Source organism: Buteo buteo, chromosome 23 (assembly GCF_964188355.1).
Source record: "Buteo buteo chromosome 23, bButBut1.hap1.1, whole genome shotgun sequence".
NCBI classification, from domain to species: Eukaryota; Metazoa; Chordata; class Aves; order Accipitriformes; family Accipitridae; genus Buteo; species Buteo buteo.
In genome coordinates this window covers 8,320,283-8,339,379 of record NC_134193.1, presented here as the reverse complement: position 1 = coordinate 8,339,379, position 19,097 = coordinate 8,320,283, and the positions used below count along the sequence as shown (strand labels likewise).

General features: G+C 45.6%; 1 long non-coding RNA gene across 1 annotated transcript; it reads right to left on the bottom strand.

Annotated features, from left to right (window-relative positions):
- Positions 1-16,976: 16,976 nt before the first annotated feature.
- On the bottom strand, positions 16,977-18,418 carry LOC142044070 (uncharacterized). The gene is made up of 3 exons (XR_012654193.1): positions 18,213-18,418; positions 17,406-17,573; positions 16,977-17,045 (listed from the first exon to the last, which is right to left on the bottom strand). It is a non-coding gene; the product is annotated as an uncharacterized LOC142044070 (long non-coding RNA).
- Positions 18,419-19,097: the final 679 nt, after the last annotated feature.

Genomic DNA, 19,097 nt, shown 5'->3' with positions numbered 1-19,097 from the left:
AATAGATTTAAAAGAAGGTGCAGGAACAGTAAAAATTAAACAATATCCAATCAAACCAGAAGTTAAGCAGGAATTAAAGAAATTGATTGATAAATTTTTAAAGTACAAAATTTTGGAAGAATGTGAATCTGAATATAATACTCCTATTCTACCAGTTAAAAAACCCTTGGGTGAATATAGGTTAGTGCAAGATTTAAGAGCAGTGAATCAAATAACCAAGAACATATATCCTGTGGTTCCAAATCCTTACACATTGTTAACAACATTAAAGGAGACTCATCAGTGGTTTACAGTGCTTGATTTGAAAGATGCTTTCTTTTGTATACCCTTGGAAAAGGAAAGCAAAAAGCTGTTTGCTTTTGAGTGGGAAAATCCACAAACTGGACGAAAAATGCAGCTGACATGGACAAGACTACCCCAAGGATTTAAAAACAGCCCGACAATTTTCGGAAACCAGCTGGCAAAGGAGCTTGAAATCTGGAAGCAGAAAAAACCAAGGCCTGAACATTTACTTCTACAATATGTGGATGACATACTGATTGCTACAGAAGAAAGATTCACCTGCATACAGTTGTTCGTCCGTGAAAGACAACGCCTGGCACTTGGTGTATTAACCCAGAAGATAGGAAGCTGGAAACGACCAGTCGGTTACTTCTCCAAACAGCTGGACACAATGAGTAAAGGGTGGCCAAATTGTCTTCGAGCAGTAGCTGCTACAGTAACGATCATACAAGAAGCTCGGAAATTGACCTTAGGAAAAACAATAACAGTCTATGTCCCACACATGGTGAAAACTGTTCTAGAACAAAAGGGGGGACACTAGCTATCTCCGAGCAGAATGATGAAGTACCAGGTAATATTAACACAACAAGATGATGTAATTTTAAAAACAACTAACCTGGCAAATCCAGCTGTGTTTTTAAGTTCCGTACAGGAAGAAGGACAATTGGAACATGATTGCCTGGCTGCTATTGAGTATGTTTACTCCAGTCGTGAAGATCTGAAAGATGTACCACTGGAGCGACCGGATTGGGAACTGTATACGGATGGCAGCAGCTTTGTGGAGCAAGGAGTCCGATACGCTGGATATGCGGTAACAACAGACACCACAGTTATAGAAGCAGAAGCATTGCCAAGTACCACCTCAGCTCAGAAAGCAGAACTTATTGCTCTGATTCGAGCTTTAAAACTAAGCGAGAAGAAGAAAGTAAATATCTGGACAGATTCAAAACATGCTTTTGGAGTGGTACATGTCCATGCAGCATTGTGGAAAGAAAGAGGATTATTGTCCTCCCAGGGATCAAATATTAAACACCAAGATAAAATTTTACAATTATTACAAGCAGTTCAGAAACCAGATCAGGTAGCAATCATGCACTGTAAAACACACCAAGTTGGAAACACAAAGGAAATTGCTGGAAATAATTTAGCCGACCGAACGGCAAAAAAGGTGGCAAAGAGACGAGCATTGCAAATGACATTAATTCCCTCTAAAACAGTAACTCTCCCGAGAGAAGAACCAAAATACTCAGAGGAGGATGATAGGCTAGGTCAAGTATTAAATGCTAAGAAAAACCTAGCCCGATGGTAGGTAACACCTAAAGGACAGGTAGTAGTTCCAGCCTTTCTAATGAGAGAAATAATTCAAACAAAGCATCAGGAGTGTCACTGGGGAACAGAGGCTTTAGTAACTTCCTTACAAAAACAAGTGGTATCGCTCAGAATGTTAAGAATAGCTAAAATCATAACTACAAGATGTGAAATATGTTTGAAAAATAATCCAGTGATCAGGAAAAAGGTTCAAATGGGTCGAATAAAATCTGGGATAGAGCCTGGAGATTATTGGCAAGTAGATTTTTCAGAACTACCTAGGCAAAATGGGTATCGATACATCCTGGTGGGAGCTGATACTTTTTCAGGATGGCCAGAAGCTTTTCCCTGTCGTTCCACACAAGCAAAGGAAGTAGTAAAGTGATTACTACGAGAAATAATTCCAAGGTTTGGAGTTCCTATTGGAATTTCTTCTGACAGAGGTCCACACTTTGTTACAGAAGTAGTCCAAAATGTTAACAAAATTCTGGGTATCACATGGGATTTGCATACCCCATGGAGGCCGCAATCCAGTGGGAAAATAAAAAGAATGAATCAAACCTTAAAAAGACAAATAAGTAAAATTTGTCAAGAGACTAATTTAAAATGGCCTCAAGCACTTCCATTGGCATTATTGCGAATCAGAGTACAGCCAAAGAGTGGAACCTCCGTCAGTCCTTATGAATGATTGTATAGGAAACCTTATAAATCTCCAGAACCAAATCCGAACATGCATGTAAAAGGAAAACAAGATGTGTATAACTATTTGCTTTCCTTAGGAAAAACTCTGACTGCAATTAGAAGAGCAGTGGTGTGGAATAAACCATTATCCCTGGAAGTTCCGGTGCATGACTTTCAACCAGGAGACTATGTCTATGTGAAAACGTGGACTTCCGAACCCCTACAGGAACGTTGGAAAGGACCCTTCCAGATACTGTTAACCACCTTTACGGCTATTAAAATTGCAGAATCGGATGCTTGGATACACTCCACCCGAGTGAAGAAAGCACCTACTCCGTGGAAGATTATTAACCGTGATCCAAAGACTTTAAAACTGACCCTGAAACATGTCTAATTTTTCATATGTGTTTGTGATTGTTCTCCTTATATTAGGTCGGCAGATAACGATGGTGGAAATCCGGACTGATTTGATGATTAGGAACAAAAGACAAGTAGAAACAGAACAACTGATTGGCATTCCTGAAAAAATGTCTGAAGAAAACTTGATGTTAGGATTGATTAGGGGATTTGCCAGCTTGCAAAACATTACTCAAATTACTGCTTGTTTGCTAATACCGAGAGCAGTAAGAGAGTCTATCCCTTGGGGAATCTTAACTATGAATTTAACCACCCTGGCACATAAAAATGAAACTGCCTATTGCAAACAAAGGCCAGTGACTAAATGGTCTAAACAGGTAAAGATCATCAAAAAACAATGGAAATGGATGGGCAGAGAAGAAGATTGCTTGAAATGATTAAATTATCATTTTATACCAGCCTCCCCTATAGGAGACATGTTTGCGGTGAGTAGTCCTATGGGTTAGTGTTCATATGATGTACGAAGGACCCTTGGAGAATAAAGTTAAAATGAACCAAGAGGTCTGAAATAAATGATAATACATGGAACGAACCATCAACAGGAGTGAAAATTGGCTAGGCACTTGAATCCCTTTTGAACCCTATAGCTTCATACAGAAACAGAGAGTGGCTTCACCACCTGACGAGCCAGGTAGAAAAATTAGCAAACGCCACAAGAAAGGAGTTCAAAGAATTGAATGTACAGCTGCAGGCGACATCTAGGATGACTCTCCAAAACAGAATGGCTTTAGACCTACTTTTACTTAAGGAACATGGAGTGTGTAGATATCTCAAAGATAGATTGGACCATTGTTGTATTCATATTCCTAATGTCCCTCAAGACGTAGAACATGATTGAGAGTTATTGAGCAAAGTTGAAAAAAAACCTGAAACCATTCGAGAAGATATGTCAGAAGATTGGCTAAGAAAAATTTTTAGTGGATTAGGATGGAATCTGAACTCTTGGTTACGGTCTTTAATCGAAACTCTGTTTCTGTTACTAATTGTCTTTTTGATGATCATGCTACTATATGTTTGTCTGAAGAGACAATTTATCAATAGAATTACAGTCAATCGCATGATCATAAGAGAGGTTCCAATTGTTCCACCAGAATACGGTCCACCACCGGAATATGCCGAAACAAATACTGACTCTCAAATTAATAACGGATAAATGTCATGAAGATGATGTGAAAGTATTGAAGTAATCTTCAACACTTTCAAAGGGGGGAAATGTTACCAATTGGTCACTGATTTGTTATTGATTAGAGTTAAATATTTTAGTAAAATCATATCTAATTTTAATAGTTTAGCAAAATCTTATGTATGTTGTATTTTATATATCTAGCCACCAACCAGTACCTGCTGTGAAATCCCCTGTATAGCCCTGTACCAAGGCCGGAGAAATTGGCTAAAATCATCTAGTAGAAACATTTAGGACTTAGATAACAAGATAAAAGAAAATTAAAATCTGATTATAAAAGAGTTTGGTTTGACCAAAAAGTAGAAGATTGTGAAGCATAAGTATGGGAGTGTTGAGTTTGAAGTGTAGCCTTAGAAACTTAAGAGCTTAGGAACTGTATAATGTGTAACCATAAGAATTTAAGTATTGTTCAAAATCATTTAACCACAGAAGTTTTGACAAAGATTGGTAGTCTTGTAGTGTTTGTTTTAAAGGCTAAGGAAACCGTTATGGACACCAGCTTGCTGCTTGGAAACACCTGAGAGGTCAAGAAGCGGACGAGTGAGGAAGACTACGAAAGACCACCAGAGGACTCTAGAAGACCACCAGAGACCTTTAGTGCGCCTGCGTGATGGACATTAACATAGGCAAATGATTTCCTGGAAATCTGATGAATATGCAAATGACGTCTTTGTAATCTTATGAATATGCATAAGTGAGTTCAATATAAGGTGTACTGTTTTGGTTACAGGTGTGCGTGGTTTGTGAGAAGACTCGCCCACGCACCCGGCCGTCAATAAAGAAGTGTCTGTTTATCTATACTAAATTGGTGTTGATAAGTTTCTATTCCGAGTTTTTTGGTAACAGTTTTTGGCGACCCAGATGGGACCTCGCTGAGAGAGACCGGAGGAGTCGGGGACTTGATCGGTTCCTGCCGGCACCGAGGATTTCTCGGGGATACCCATCGATCCCCGATCCATAAGGCTCTTTGCGACGTCCCCTGGATTTTGGTAAGACACTTCTTTTCTTTGAAATATTAAGGATAGCTATCCGAGTGGGTTAGAGTCCCACTAAGTGGGGCTAGAGTCCCCCCCGAGTGGGTTAGAGTCCCACCGGTATTGTTTGGGGTTAGAGTCCCCCCGAGTGGGTTAGAGTCCCACCGGTATTGTTTGGGGTTAGAGTCCCCCCGAGTGGGTTAGAGTCCCACCGGTATTGTTTGGGGTTAGAGTCCCCCCGAGTGGGTTAGAGTCCCACCGGTATAGTCTGCCTGTCAGACGCGGCGAAAGCTGTGCAGGGTTGGACTGAAGGATCCTGAAGGAAGTGGAAGCCTAGGCGTCTGCCCGTAAGACATAAGCGAAAGCTATTGCTGGGTTGGACAATTTGGAGTGGGTTAGAGTCCCACAACTTTTGAAGATTCTGGGTTAGAGTCCCAGCTTCAAAAGCATTTTGGAGTGGGTTAGAGTCCCACAACTTTTGAAGATTCTGGGTTAGAGTCCCAGCTTCAAAAGCATTTTGGAGTGGGTTAGAGTGTATGTGTATTTTGGTGACATACATTGAGTATTTGGAAGTATTGTGAGTGTGACTGTTATAAGTGATTATATATCATATTGTATAGTGATTTTGTTATAACATTTAAAGTGAATATTTGAATATTTTGTTATCCTGCTGATAAATCTTGCCAGGGGATATTGGTTATGACTCTTGCCTAGGGAAGTCGGCTCAGCCCGTGCCCTAGACAAGTAGGTGGACTCCATTACCTGGCAACAATTGTGATTTGTATACATTTGATATCTGGTGTTTGATATATGCATTTGGTATTTGAAACTTTATATTTGATACTTGGCATTTGATATTTGGTTTGGTATTTAACATTTGATAATTGATTATTGATTATTGATTTTTGATATATATATATATTTAATAGATATTTGGTATTGGGTATAAACATAATGACATTTGCCAAATTATTTAAGAGTAAGAGTATGGGAAATTTGTCCACTGATGGAAAGATACCGAAAACATCTCCGCTGGGATGTTTGTTGGCACATTGGGGTGAATTGCATGATGATTTACATAAAAACTCAAATGATTGAATACTGTAATCATTAGTGGCCTCTGTATACATTGGAGGATCAGGAAAGGTGGCCCGTGAATGAGACACTGAATTATAACACCATTCTGCAGTTAATGTTGTTTTGTAGAAGAGAAGGGAAATGGAGTGAAGTACCATATGTGGATTTATTCTTTTGCTTAAGACAGAGACGGGCTTGACAGGATAAATGTAAGCTAACTAGGGGAGACAATTTGGTGATGGCTGTGACTTCTAATAATAAGAAAAGGAGGAAATGCTGTCTGGCATGTGATACTGGAAAGGAGTGTTTAAAGAAAATAACTGTTCCCACCGCTCCCAAAGAGGATGAGGGGCCAGAACTGGATATTTCTCCTCCTAGGAGAGGAAGGAATTGGGATGCAGGGTATGGGGAACAGATTGAAGCGCCAGATAGCAGTGGACTAGAGGATGTGGAGGAAGAGCCGTCTGAGGTTGTAATTCATACCCCCGTTTCGCGAAGGACCCGACAGCAAGTACAAATGGTAGCTCCCCTGCGGCAGCAGCGAGCATAAACGGTAGCTCCCCTGCGACAGGGAGTGGGTAATGATGGGCCGGTGTATGTCAAAGTGCCCTTTTCAGTTACGGACTTGATGGCTTGGAAACAGGCAGCTGGAGTGTATAGAGAAGATCCAGAGAGGGTAGGCAGAGTGGTGGATACTATAATTAAAACACAGAATCCAGACTGGAGTGATTTACAAGTGATTCTGGATAATTTGCTGGATGACACAGAGAAGCAGATGGTATTAAAGACTGGCAAAGCACAGGCAGAAGTGGCTGTATTGAGTGGGACAACAGGTGGAACATTAGAACAGAATTTTCCGTCTGGGGATCCGCAGTGGGATCCAAATAACGTGGAACATAAAGGCTGAGTCGATATCAAAAATGGATTTTATATGGAGTTAAACTTGCTATGCCTAAATCTTTGAATTGGTCTAAATTATACGAGGTGAGACAAGATAAGAATGAATCTCCCTCAGCGTTTCTGGAAAGATTGAAGGAAGCTGCTAGAAAATATACTGATTTAAGAGTAGAAACAGAGGCGGCTCAGATACAGCTGGCTTTGATTTTTATGGGGCAGTCGGCACCAGATATTAGAAAGAAACTTCAGAAGCTAGAAGGAGAGGATTCAAGGAGCCTAAATAAAATGTTGGAAGCAGCGTGGAAAGTATATAATAACAGAGAAAAAGAGGAAAGGAGAAACAGAGAAAATAGATTATTGGCTGTGATGACAGAAACAGCAGGCAGAGGACGAGGTAGAGGCAGAGGATGAGGTGCTTATGGACGGGGAGGATTTATGAACTCTGGCAATCGGAACTTTAACACCCCCTTAGGAGTGAATCAGTGTGCTTTGTGTAGGGAGGAAGGACATTGGAAAAGAGATTGTCCTAAGAACGAGCAGTGTTCAAAAGGAAACATTCAGAAAGAGGTAGCCAGAATGATAGTTTTGGATGAATGAAAGGGACCGGAGGGGAACCCAGCTGAGCCTCTGGTTGTAATTAAGCTGGGAGAAAAAGAAGTTAAATTTCTAGTAGATACAGGAGCGACATTCTCGGTATTAAATACTTGTAAAAGAAAAATTAGAACAAAACCAGCAAACATAGTAGGAGCCACGGGGAGGGAGGAAAACAGACCATTCCTGCAACCCCTGGATTTGAAATTTGGAAACAAAATAATTACACATGAGTTCTTGTATGTACCAGAATGCCCGATACCCTTGTTAGGAAGGGATTTGTTATCCAAACTAAATGCACAAATTGCTTTTGAGGATGGGGAATTTTTTTAAAAAATACCTGAGTCAAAAACAGGAAAAATCCTGATGATACAAGAAAAGGTGGAAGAGCAGGAAATTCCACCAGAGGTGGATGCTGCAGTGATCCCTACAGTATGGGAAACAAATATTCCTGGTAAATCAAAATTAGCAGCACCTGTGAAAATAGATTTAAAAGAAGGTGCAGGAACAGTAAAAATTAAACAATATCCAATCAAACCAGAAGTTAAGCAGGAATTAAAGAAATTGATTGATAAATTTTTAAAGTACAAAATTTTGGAAGAATGTGAATCTGAATATAATACTCCTATTCTACCAGTTAAAAAACCCTTGGGTGAATATAGGTTAGTGCAAGATTTAAGAGCAGTGAATCAAATAACCAAGAACATATATCCTGTGGTTCCAAATCCTTACACATTGTTAACAACATTAAAGGAGACTCATCAGTGGTTTACAGTGCTTGATTTGAAAGATGCTTTCTTTTGTATACCCTTGGAAAAGGAAAGCAAAAAGCTGTTTGCTTTTGAGTGGGAAAATCCACAAACTGGACGAAAAATGCAGCTGACATGGACAAGACTACCCCAAGGATTTAAAAACAGCCCGACAATTTTCGGAAACCAGCTGGCAAAGGAGCTTGAAATCTGGAAGCAGAAAAAACCAAGGCCTGAACATTTACTTCTACAATATGTGGATGACATACTGATTGCTACAGAAGAAAGATTCACCTGCATACAGTTGTTCGTCCGTGAAAGACAACGCCTGGCACTTGGTGTATTAACCCAGAAGATAGGAAGCTGGAAACGACCAGTCGGTTACTTCTCCAAACAACTGGACATAATGAGTAAAGGGTGGCCAAATTGTCTTCGAGCAGTAGCTGCTACAGTAACGATCATACAAGAAGCTCGGAAATTGACCTTAGGAAAAACAATAACAGTCTATGTCCCACACATGGTGAAAACTGTTCTAGAACAAAAGGGGGGACACTAGCTATCTCCGAGCAGAATGATGAAGTACCAGGTAATATTAACACAACAAGATGATGTAATTTTAAAAACAACTAACCTGGCAAATCCAGCTGTGTTTTTAAGTTCCGTACAGGAAGAAGGACAATTGGAACATGATTGCCTGGCTGCTATTGAGTATGTTTACTCCAGTCGTGAAGATTTGAAAGATGTACCACTGGAGCGACCGGATTGGGAACTGTATACGGATGGCAGCAGCTTTGTGGAGCAAGGAGTCCGATACGCTGGATATGCGGTAACAACAGACACCACAGTTATAGAAGCAGAAGCATTGCCAAGTACCACCTCAGCTCAGAAAGCAGAACTTATTGCTCTGATTCGAGCTTTAAAACTAAGCGAGAAGAAGAAAGTAAATATCTGGACAGATTCAAAACATGCTTTTGGAGTGGTACATGTCCATGCAGCATTGTGGAAAGAAAGAGGATTATTGTCCTCCCAGGGATCAAATATTAAACACCAAGATAAAATTTTACAATTATTACAAGCAGTTCAGAAACCAGATCAGGTAGCAATCATGCACTGTAAAACACACCAAGTTGGAAACACAAAGGAAATTGCTGGAAATAATTTAGCCGACCGAACGGCAAAAAAGGTGGCAAAGAGACGAGCATTGCAAATGACATTAATTCCCTCTAAAACAGTAACTCTCCCGAGAGAAGAACCAAAATACTCAGAGGAGGATGATAGGCTAGGTCAAGTATTAAATGCTAAGAAAAACCTAGCCCGATGGTAGGTAACACCTAAAGGACAGGTAGTAGTTCCAGCCTTTCTAATGAGAGAAATAATTCAAACAAAGCATCAGGAGTGTCACTGGGGAACAGAGGCTTTAGTAACTTCCTTACAAAAACAAGTGGTATCGCTCAGAATGTTAAGAATAGCTAAAATCATAACTACAAGATGTGAAATATGTTTGAAAAATAATCCAGTGATCAGGAAAAAGGTTCAAATGGGTCGAATAAGATCTGGGATAGAGCCTGGAGATTATTGGCAAGTAGATTTTTCAGAACTACCTAGGCAAAATGGGTATCGATACATCCTGGTGGGAGCTGATACTTTTTCAGGATGGCCAGAAGCTTTTCCCTGTCGTTCCACACAAGCAAAGGAAGTAGTAAAGTGATTACTACGAGAAATAATTCCAAGGTTTGGAGTTCCTATTGGAATTTCTTCTGACAGAGGTCCACACTTTGTTACAGAAGTAGTCCAAAATGTTAACAAAATTCTGGGTATCACATGGGATTTGCATACCCCATGGAGGCCGCAATCCAGTGGGAAAATAAAAAGAATGAATCAAACCTTAAAAAGACAAATAAGTAAAATTTGTCAAGAGACTAATTTAAAATGGCCTCAAGCACTTCCATTGGCATTATTGCGAATCAGAGTACAGCCAAAGAGTGGAACCTCCGTCAGTCCTTATGAATGATTGTATAGGAAACCTTATAAATCTCCAGAACCAAATCCGAACATGCATGTAAAAGGAAAACAAGATGTGTATAACTATTTGCTTTCCTTAGGAAAAACTCTGACTGCAATTAGAAGAGCAGTGGTGTGGAATAAACCATTATCCCTGGAAGTTCCGGTGCATGACTTTCAACCAGGAGACTATGTCTATGTGAAAACGTGGACTTCCGAACCCCTACAGGAACGTTGGAAAGGACCCTTCCAGATACTGTTAACCACCTTTACGGCTATTAAAATTGCAGAATCGGATGCTTGGATACACTCCACCCGAGTGAAGAAAGCACCTACTCCGTGGAAGATTATTAACCGTGATCCAAAGACTTTAAAACTGACCCTGAAACATGTCTAATTTTTCATATGTGTTTGTGATTGTTCTCCTTATATTAGGTCGGCAGATAACGATGGTGGAAATCCGGACTGATTTGATGATTAGGAACAAAAGACAAGTAGAAACAGAACAACTGATTGGCATTCCTGAAAAAATGTCTGAAGAAAACTTGATGTTAGGATTGATTAGGGGATTTGCCAGCTTGCAAAACATTACTCAAATTACTGCTTGTTTGCTAATACCGAGAGCAGTAAGAGAGTCTATCCCTTGGGGAATCTTAACTATGAATTTAACCACCCTGGCACATAAAAATGAAACTGCCTATTGCAAACAAAGGCCAGTGACTAAATGGTCTAAACAGGTAAAGATCATCAAAAAACAATGGAAATGGATGGGCAGAGAAGAAGATTGCTTGAAATGATTAAATTATCATTTTATACCAGCCTCCCCTATAGGAGACATGTTTGCGGTGAGTAGTCCTATGGGTTAGTGTTCATATGATGTACGAAGGACCCTTGGAGAATAAAGTTAAAATGAACCAAGAGGTCTGAAATAAATGATAATACATGGAACGAACCATCAACAGGAGTGAAAATTGGCTAGGCACTTGAATCCCTTTTGAACCCTATAGCTTCATACAGAAACAGAGAGTGGCTTCACCACCTGACGAGCCAGGTAGAAAAATTAGCAAACGCCACAAGAAAGGAGTTCAAAGAATTGAATGTACAGCTGCAGGCGACATCTAGGATGACTCTCCAAAACAGAATGGCTTTAGACCTACTTTTACTTAAGGAACATGGAGTGTGTAGATATCTCAAAGATAGATTGGACCATTGTTGTATTCATATTCCTAATGTCCCTCAAGACGTAGAACATGATTGAGAGTTATTGAGCAAAGTTGAAAAAAAACCTGAAACCATTCGAGAAGATATGTCAGAAGATTGGCTAAGAAAAATTTTTAGTGGATTAGGATGGAATCTGAACTCTTGGTTACGGTCTTTAATCGAAACTCTGTTTCTGTTACTAATTGTCTTTTTGATGATCATGCTACTATATGTTTGTCTGAAGAGACAATTTATCAATAGAATTACAGTCAATCGCATGATCATAAGAGAGGTTCCAATTGTTCCACCAGAATACGGTCCACCACCGGAATATGCCGAAACAAATACTGACTCTCAAATTAATAACGGATAAATGTCATGAAGATGATGTGAAAGTATTGAAGTAATCTTCAACACTTTCAAAGGGGGGAAATGTTACCAATTGGTCACTGATTTGTTATTGATTAGAGTTAAATATTTTAGTAAAATCATATCTAATTTTAATAGTTTAGCAAAATCTTATGTATGTTGTATTTTATATATCTAGCCACCAACCAGTACCTGCTGTGAAATCCCCTGTATAGCCCTGTACCAAGGCCGGAGAAATTGGCTAAAATCATCTAGTAGAAACATTTAGGACTTAGATAACAAGATAAAAGAAAATTAAAATCTGATTATAAAAGAGTTTGGTTTGACCAAAAAGTAGAAGATTGTGAAGCATAAGTATGGGAGTGTTGAGTTTGAAGTGTAGCCTTAGAAACTTAAGAGCTTAGGAACTGTATAATGTGTAACCATAAGAATTTAAGTATTGTTCAAAATCATTTAACCACAGAAGTTTTGACAAAGATTGGTAGTCTTGTAGTGTTTGTTTTAAAGGCTAAGGAAACCGTTATGGACACCAGCTTGCTGCTTGGAAACACCTGAGAGGTCAAGAAGCGGACGAGTGAGGAAGACTACGAAAGACCACCAGAGGACTCTAGAAGACCACCAGAGACCTTTAGTGCGCCTGCGTGATGGACATTAACATAGGCAAATGATTTCCTGGAAATCTGATGAATATGCAAATGACGTCTTTGTAATCTTATGAATATGCATAAGTGAGTTCAATATAAGGTGTACTGTTTTGGTTACAGGTGTGCGTGGTTTGTGAGAAGACTCGCCCACGCACCCGGCCGTCAATAAAGAAGTGTCTGCTTATCTACACTAAATTGGTGTTGATAAGTTTTTATTCCGAGATTTCGGTAACACCAGTGCCATTGATGGCAGGAGGGCCCTGGCAGCAAAGGGCGCCTGGGGGCCTTGCGGCAGGCTGGGCGGCTCTCGCACTCGAGCAGTTGGGCGGTATTTGGGTGTGATCCTCTGGGTGGGAACGGGCTTCCCTTGTCCAGCTCTGGAAGGGGGTTCCTGTGGGATCGGGCAGCGATGGCAGCATCCCGCCTGGGGCTGGGCCCCTCAGGCTCCACATTGACACGGGGGGACCCCGCCTCCCACAGTGGCCTGTGGGCAACTGCCGAGGGCCACCGTGCCCCCTTCTCCTCAGCAAGATGCACAACAGCTCCTCTGGGCTGACCTGGAGACCCCAGTGGCTTCTCTGGGACGACCCAGAAACCCTACTAACCTCACGTGAGAACCACAATTGTTACCGAAAAAGCCGGTCGAAGAAACTCTCTAAGGCTCAGTTTTGGCGTCTTAGAAAGCAGGCATTCTTTATTGCAGCGCTGGATGCACGGGGCATAGTTCCTCCTAGCGTGCATACCGTTACCTACAGCAAGCAAAGCTTATATTGTTCTAATATATACATACTCATTACATTTCCCCAAACTGTTGTACATATTCATGTTATTTCCCAGAAATTATTTACCCAGTGTCCGCCCTTTGGGGCATGCGCTATTAAATGGGTCGGTGGTCTTTGGGGTCTTTGAAACCCTCTGGTGGTCATTTTCTCTTGGTGTCCGCTAACTGAACTCTCTCTTAAGGCATGCGCAGTGCGGGTCATCTCAGGGGTGGTTCATCTCTTCTTCCTAGTTAGCTGGCCCTGGCAGGTTTTAATCACAAAGCTCAGCAGAACTTAAGGCTTCTCATCTATTTGTGCATACTGTTAACAAACCTCAAGGTTTTCTTACATACCAAAAGGTTCAAAGTCGCTCAAGCAAGCACAAATTAAGCGCTACAAAATACAGTGGAGTCTTTCAGCTCCAGCCTTCATTCAAGGCATCACAATAGCACCCTGGGACGCCCACCCACCAGCCCCACCTCTCAGGAACCCCTTGGGATCCTCCGACAACACCCAGGGAATGCTCCCGCCACCCAGACGCCCTCCCAGTACTACATGCTGTTAGACAGCCGCCAGGAACACAGGCTGCTAACCCTCCCCATCCCTGCAATCCTTTGGACGAGCTTTCCGAGCGGACAGCGAGACTGGCTGCCCGGGATGTCCGTAATGGAGAAGGCGCCACACCCCCGGACACGATGTCCCCGATAGCAACAGCGGGAGGGAAAACCAAAGTGTTGCACGATGCAGCGCCTGGGGGACCAAAGAGCCTAACCTTAGTGCTAGATGGTGGAGCCCACGACGGGAACACCTCAAGGGCTGCAGAACTGGACAGCCTTTCTGGAGAACCCCAGAGACGGTGGTCCGTCAAAAGGAGCGACAGGTCAGGGTCGTCCAAGTGCCGCGGGGAGGTCAGAATAACACGGGGCAAAACGCTCGAAAATTCCCCGTCGACACTTACCAGTGTGACACAAAAGGACCCCCGACAGAGAGTGGCGAGAGATCTAGAACGGGGACATTCATGGGCTGAGGAATGGGCTTTCTGACAGGCCAGTCAGACAGGCTCCCCACACCCGTTTCACAGAAACGATGGGTTCACCGACAAACCAACAGCCCGGATGCTGGGAAGGTGCTAGGCCAAACTGTTCCGTCTGCTCCTCCGGCCCCGCTGTCGGGAAAGTGAGGGAGGAGCTCCCAACCCCCGGCCCGGGGAGCCCCGAAGAGCTGTCCCAATGTTATCTAAGCAAGTAGAGGGTTAAAAACTGATGAAGAATTTAGTGAAGCTAGATGTCGCACGCACTAGGAAAACCAAATAGGTACACAACGTCTAGGACCAGGGTGACCGTCCCTGAGGTTGCTAGAAGCCATGAGTTAAGAGAACTTCTGATCAGGAGTTGGCTATCCTTGAAGAAGGAACATCCTGGAAAATACGTCAACTCTACCTATTCTAATTATCAGGTTTATACTTCGTTTTGGATCGTCAGCTAAACTGCGTCCTTAAGCAAACTACCCTCACTGTTGTAATAAACGAGTTAACTTTGTTCATAAAATCGAGAAGGGGGAAGAGACATATTGAGAGTTAACATATGCCTTGGGTAAATAACAAGACTTGCTTAAATGATGCGTAAAGGTCACGGGAAGAGGGCAATGGCTATAACTTACTAGGTAAGGGGGGAAAAGAGCAACAGCTATGACTTACTAGATAAGGAGAAGAAGGACAACAGCTGCAATTTACCAAGGCTGTATTTCTCCACATCAAAAGACATTCTACATCAAAGGATACTCATCCTTGAGAAGATCTACCGAATCTGCATAGTAACAGACCTGCACGAGTAAAGAAAGAAGAAGCAGGACAAGGCGGAGACTTACAAGAAAGGGGTACATGAAATGTATATAAGGAAGGTAACTGTAACATAAAGTTGCGAGCTTGTGGCGGAGCATTGCCTCCCCGGCCGCCCAGCGCTGTTTTGCTCTCTTATCGCTTGCTAATAAATTCGATTTTTTTACCCAATACAAATTGGCTCCTCCAATTTGTCACGAGCGTTTATAACAACTGTAATGCTGAAGAGGACACCCACGGGGCAGGAGACCCCGGCCCAGGCAGAGACCCTTGGTCACAGAGCACGCGTAGGAAGAGTAAAGGTTGTGTAACCATATGCAACTTCCCAACCGATGGGCATTAGAGGGCAGTCTGAGGAAACCTACCAACTGATAAGGAAGTATACAAAAGGAACTCTGGAGAATCCCCAGGCGTGCTAGCTTTGCGGAGTTACCACCTAGCACCCAAACTTGCACAGCTTTGTAATCAACAATACCTCGTCTCTGTGTGTGAGACTGGCTCATTGCACACCGCGTACCAACACCCCCTTTGCGGACGACACCAAGGCTCGAGGCTCGGCCTTCGGCCCGCAGCCCGCGCCTGCAGGCTGCCCAGTTGCAACGGCAGCGGGGCCCGCGCGGGGCGGGGCGGGGCCAGAGAAGGGCTCTGCAGTGGCTGGCGGGGGGCCCTGCCTGTCACCACCTGGCGGGCGCCATTGGCCGAGAAGCCCGGAAGAGGGTGGGCGGGCTCCTGGGAGAGCTCCTGCAGAGCCGCCTCTGGGGGCGGGTGGCAGTCTCCCTGCTCCTAACGGAAGCCGGGTCCTTCTGCCCGCCCGAGGCTGCTGCTCCTTGCGGAGCCTCCTCGCAAGCCGGAATCTTAGGAATGCTTAATACCGTCCTCTGGTTTAGGAAGCAGTCGAGTTCTGACCTTTTCCACGCACTCCCCGCCCGCCCCCCAATGGACCTTCTTGCGCACCCCACTTTGGAGACAGGTCTTCTACGCCAATCTCAACTGCCACATCTTCTTATTTTGGTTTATTTCCCCCCCGCCCCCCGCCGGTTTTCTTCCTTTTTTTCACGTTTGTCCTGCTTTTTCTTCTCGGCTTGCGGCTGCGGCTTTCTACTTTGCCATCTTCCCGTGAACCTGCACTCGATAAATGCAGGTGTACGCTGGGTTTCCCCAGTTGGTCTTCACGAGCAGTTTGACATATGAAAAGGCTCTGGGAAGCGGCGCGTCCTGCAAAGAAAAGAGGGAAAGGAAAACGGGGGCGTTACGAGCGACAATGCAATCAACGTATCTCCCCCTGCCAGCCCTGCTCCTGCTCAGGAAGAAGCTCTTGGAAGCGGCTGTGGAAATGTGAGGCTGGCTGCTGGGCAGGCTGGGGAGTCGGGGAGGGGGAAGGCGCCTGGCTGGCATCCTCTGCATGCCGGCCCGGCTGGGGCTGCGTCTCCCTTCCCTCTGCCCCTTCCCTCTGCTGCTTGCTCTCTGCTGACAGAGAGGCCGGGGAGGTGCTCCTATGCGGGGGGCAGCCGGCGTGCAAGGCCACCAAGCTCCCGCTGTCTGCTCTGCCTGCTTTCCTCCTGGCAGGCGTGAGAGCACCGGGAGAGAAGGGGCCTGCTATGCTGGCAGGAGAGGACACCGTCCAGCCTGCCAGCAGGCCACAGGATGGAGCGACGGTGCTGCCCGGCGGCTTCCGCCGCCCGGCGTCCGTTTCTCCATGGCACGAAGCCGTTGCTTGGGTGGAGTGGCCGCGCGCGCAGCTGGCTCTGCTGAAGGCAGTGGGTGCAGCCAGGGATCTCTCAGGACTCGTGCTCCCACGGGCCTGGCCCTGCCCTTGCTATCCTTTTGCTGCCACCACCGCGTGCTACTCAGCCCTCCCAACCCCGCCAGGTCTCTCTCGGCGGTGGGCCAGGCCCCTCTGCCCAGGGAGAAGGCGTTCACTCTCTTCCTGCCACGGACTTGCAGGCAAACCTGGTTTGCTCTTGTCCCCGTGCCTGGACCCTACCTTCAGAGGGAAGGTCTGAATGGCCTCTTCTGCTACATTGTACATGAACGTCCCAAGGAGAGTTTCCTCTTCTCCGGCCGCATCCACTCCCTCAGGGGCAAAGCACAAGGAGAGCAGCTCAGACTCGTCCCGACAAAGAGGGAACGTAGGCGCTGGATCAGCCCTGTTATCTGCCCAGCCTCTCCTGGGGCTCTAGCAGCAGTCTAGCACTGGTTAGGGCGCAGCTCAGTCTCTGCCTTGAGTTTTGGTCAAGAACCCCCAGGTGCCTGGCCAGAACAAGTCTTAAGAGGGATGCAACCTCTAGAGCCCTTGAAGTATCCCCCTGGGGCACTGCAGTGCTCAGGAGAGAGCAGGACACAAACCTCAGCGGATGCACACAAGCAAGCAAGACCCGGTCATGGCTTTCCCCCGGGGCCAGATCCCCACCAGAAGCGCCCAGCAGAGACTTACAAAGACAGCGACGTCTCTGGGCGCGCTGGTGACGGTCCCAGAGGGACAGACGTCTTTGTAGATGTGCTGCATCGTGACGGCGGTCAGGTGGACTCGTGCTGGCAACCTGATGACCACCTGGCCCTGAGGCCCTTGTAAAGGCCAGCAGTCTCCTGGGGAAAGACTCGGCTGCAAGCAGAACGCGAGAGTGATGAGGGGTGAGAGAGCGTTGGGGCTAACACAGCTGCCCGTGTAGCTTGAAGCCTGGGCACCGGTGCATCTGTGGGGTCTATTTCAGCTCGAAAGTGAGGCGCCTGTGAGGAAATGGACAAAGGCAGGAGGCCTTCTTCCCTGCCTGACAAAGGGGGCTCTCAGTATTACGGCGCAGAGGAGAATACCGCTTAGGAAACCATCCTAGTCAGGGCCGAGCAGAAACACGTCTCTGCCCAGTGGCTCTGCAGGGCACCCCCCACCTCCCGCCTCCCACCCCTGAAAAGGCGCTGCTGCTAGGGATGAGCGTGGAAACGGAGTCACCAGGGAGAAGCTCTTTCACTCAGCTGTGGCAGAGGACTATGGGCGAGATGCAGCAGTTCAGCTCCGTTCCCCTCCTGAGGGGAACCAGTGATTTCTTTCTAGCAAGCCCAGCCCTGTGTTCGAGCTTTGGTTTCAGGAACCTGATCAACATGGTGGGCTTGAGCAGTACCACTGGACTGAGGGGGAAGCCCCTGAGGTTGGTCCCCAACTTCACAGGACGGAAGGAAGGAAGGAAGGAAGGAAGGCAGGCAGGAAAAGGAAGGAAACCAGCACTGATGATTTCTGCTACGATACCTGCAAGATAGTGTCAGGAGGGTTGGCAGGGCGAAAGAACCATAAAACCCTGCAGCCCCAATTCTCTTTGCAGTTGTAGGTCTCGGAAGTTCTCTGCCTGTCGATGGTGGCACCTGTAAGGAAGGGAGAGCAGGTGACTGACTGCAAGAGGCCACAGACTAGGAAGACTTGGTGCTCAGACACTATTTGTGCCGCCGCCGGCCAGCTCCACGTCTGTCAGTCACCACGCTGGTGGGGGTGCCCAGCTGCGCAGGGGAATGACGGCATCCACGTGCCTGGTGACTTCTTCTCTCACAGCGCCACGAGGAGAAGGTCTGAGGGGCCTGGGAGACAGCAGGTGCCCGTGTGAATGACAGCAGACCAAAGCTGAGGGCCCGCTGCGTGGGCAGCAAAGGACGGCCCGGCCATTCCCTTTTCAAATGCGGGGGAGAGGAAGAGAGCCCCTCCAGCAGCACAGGAACGCGTGCCAGGGCAGCACCAGAGGCACGCGTGCGGAGGCCGAGGGCAGGACTGGGAGGGAGTCTGAGAGAGCCGCTCTGCCACAGCCTTGCTCTTGGACCCTGTGAAGTGTTGAAGCTCCCCCACTCTGGAGAGCAGCGCCTGGAGCACAGGCTCCTCTGGGGAGCGCTACAGGCAAGCGCAGGGCAAGGAGACTGGGCTGCTTGTGTCCATACCAGAGCTCTTCAGGGCCCAGTCAGACATCTCGACACAGACGTTCAAAGCCATCTGGGATGCTGCCTGGTTCACTTCCTGACCTTCCTGGGAACGCTGCCGTAAAGGAACACAGAAAAGGACCGCGTCAGCGGGCAGTTCAGCGTGGCTACTAGCGCCCGCGGAGGCAAAGCGTCACCGTCAGAAATCCAAGGCAAGCTTTGTCCACGGAGC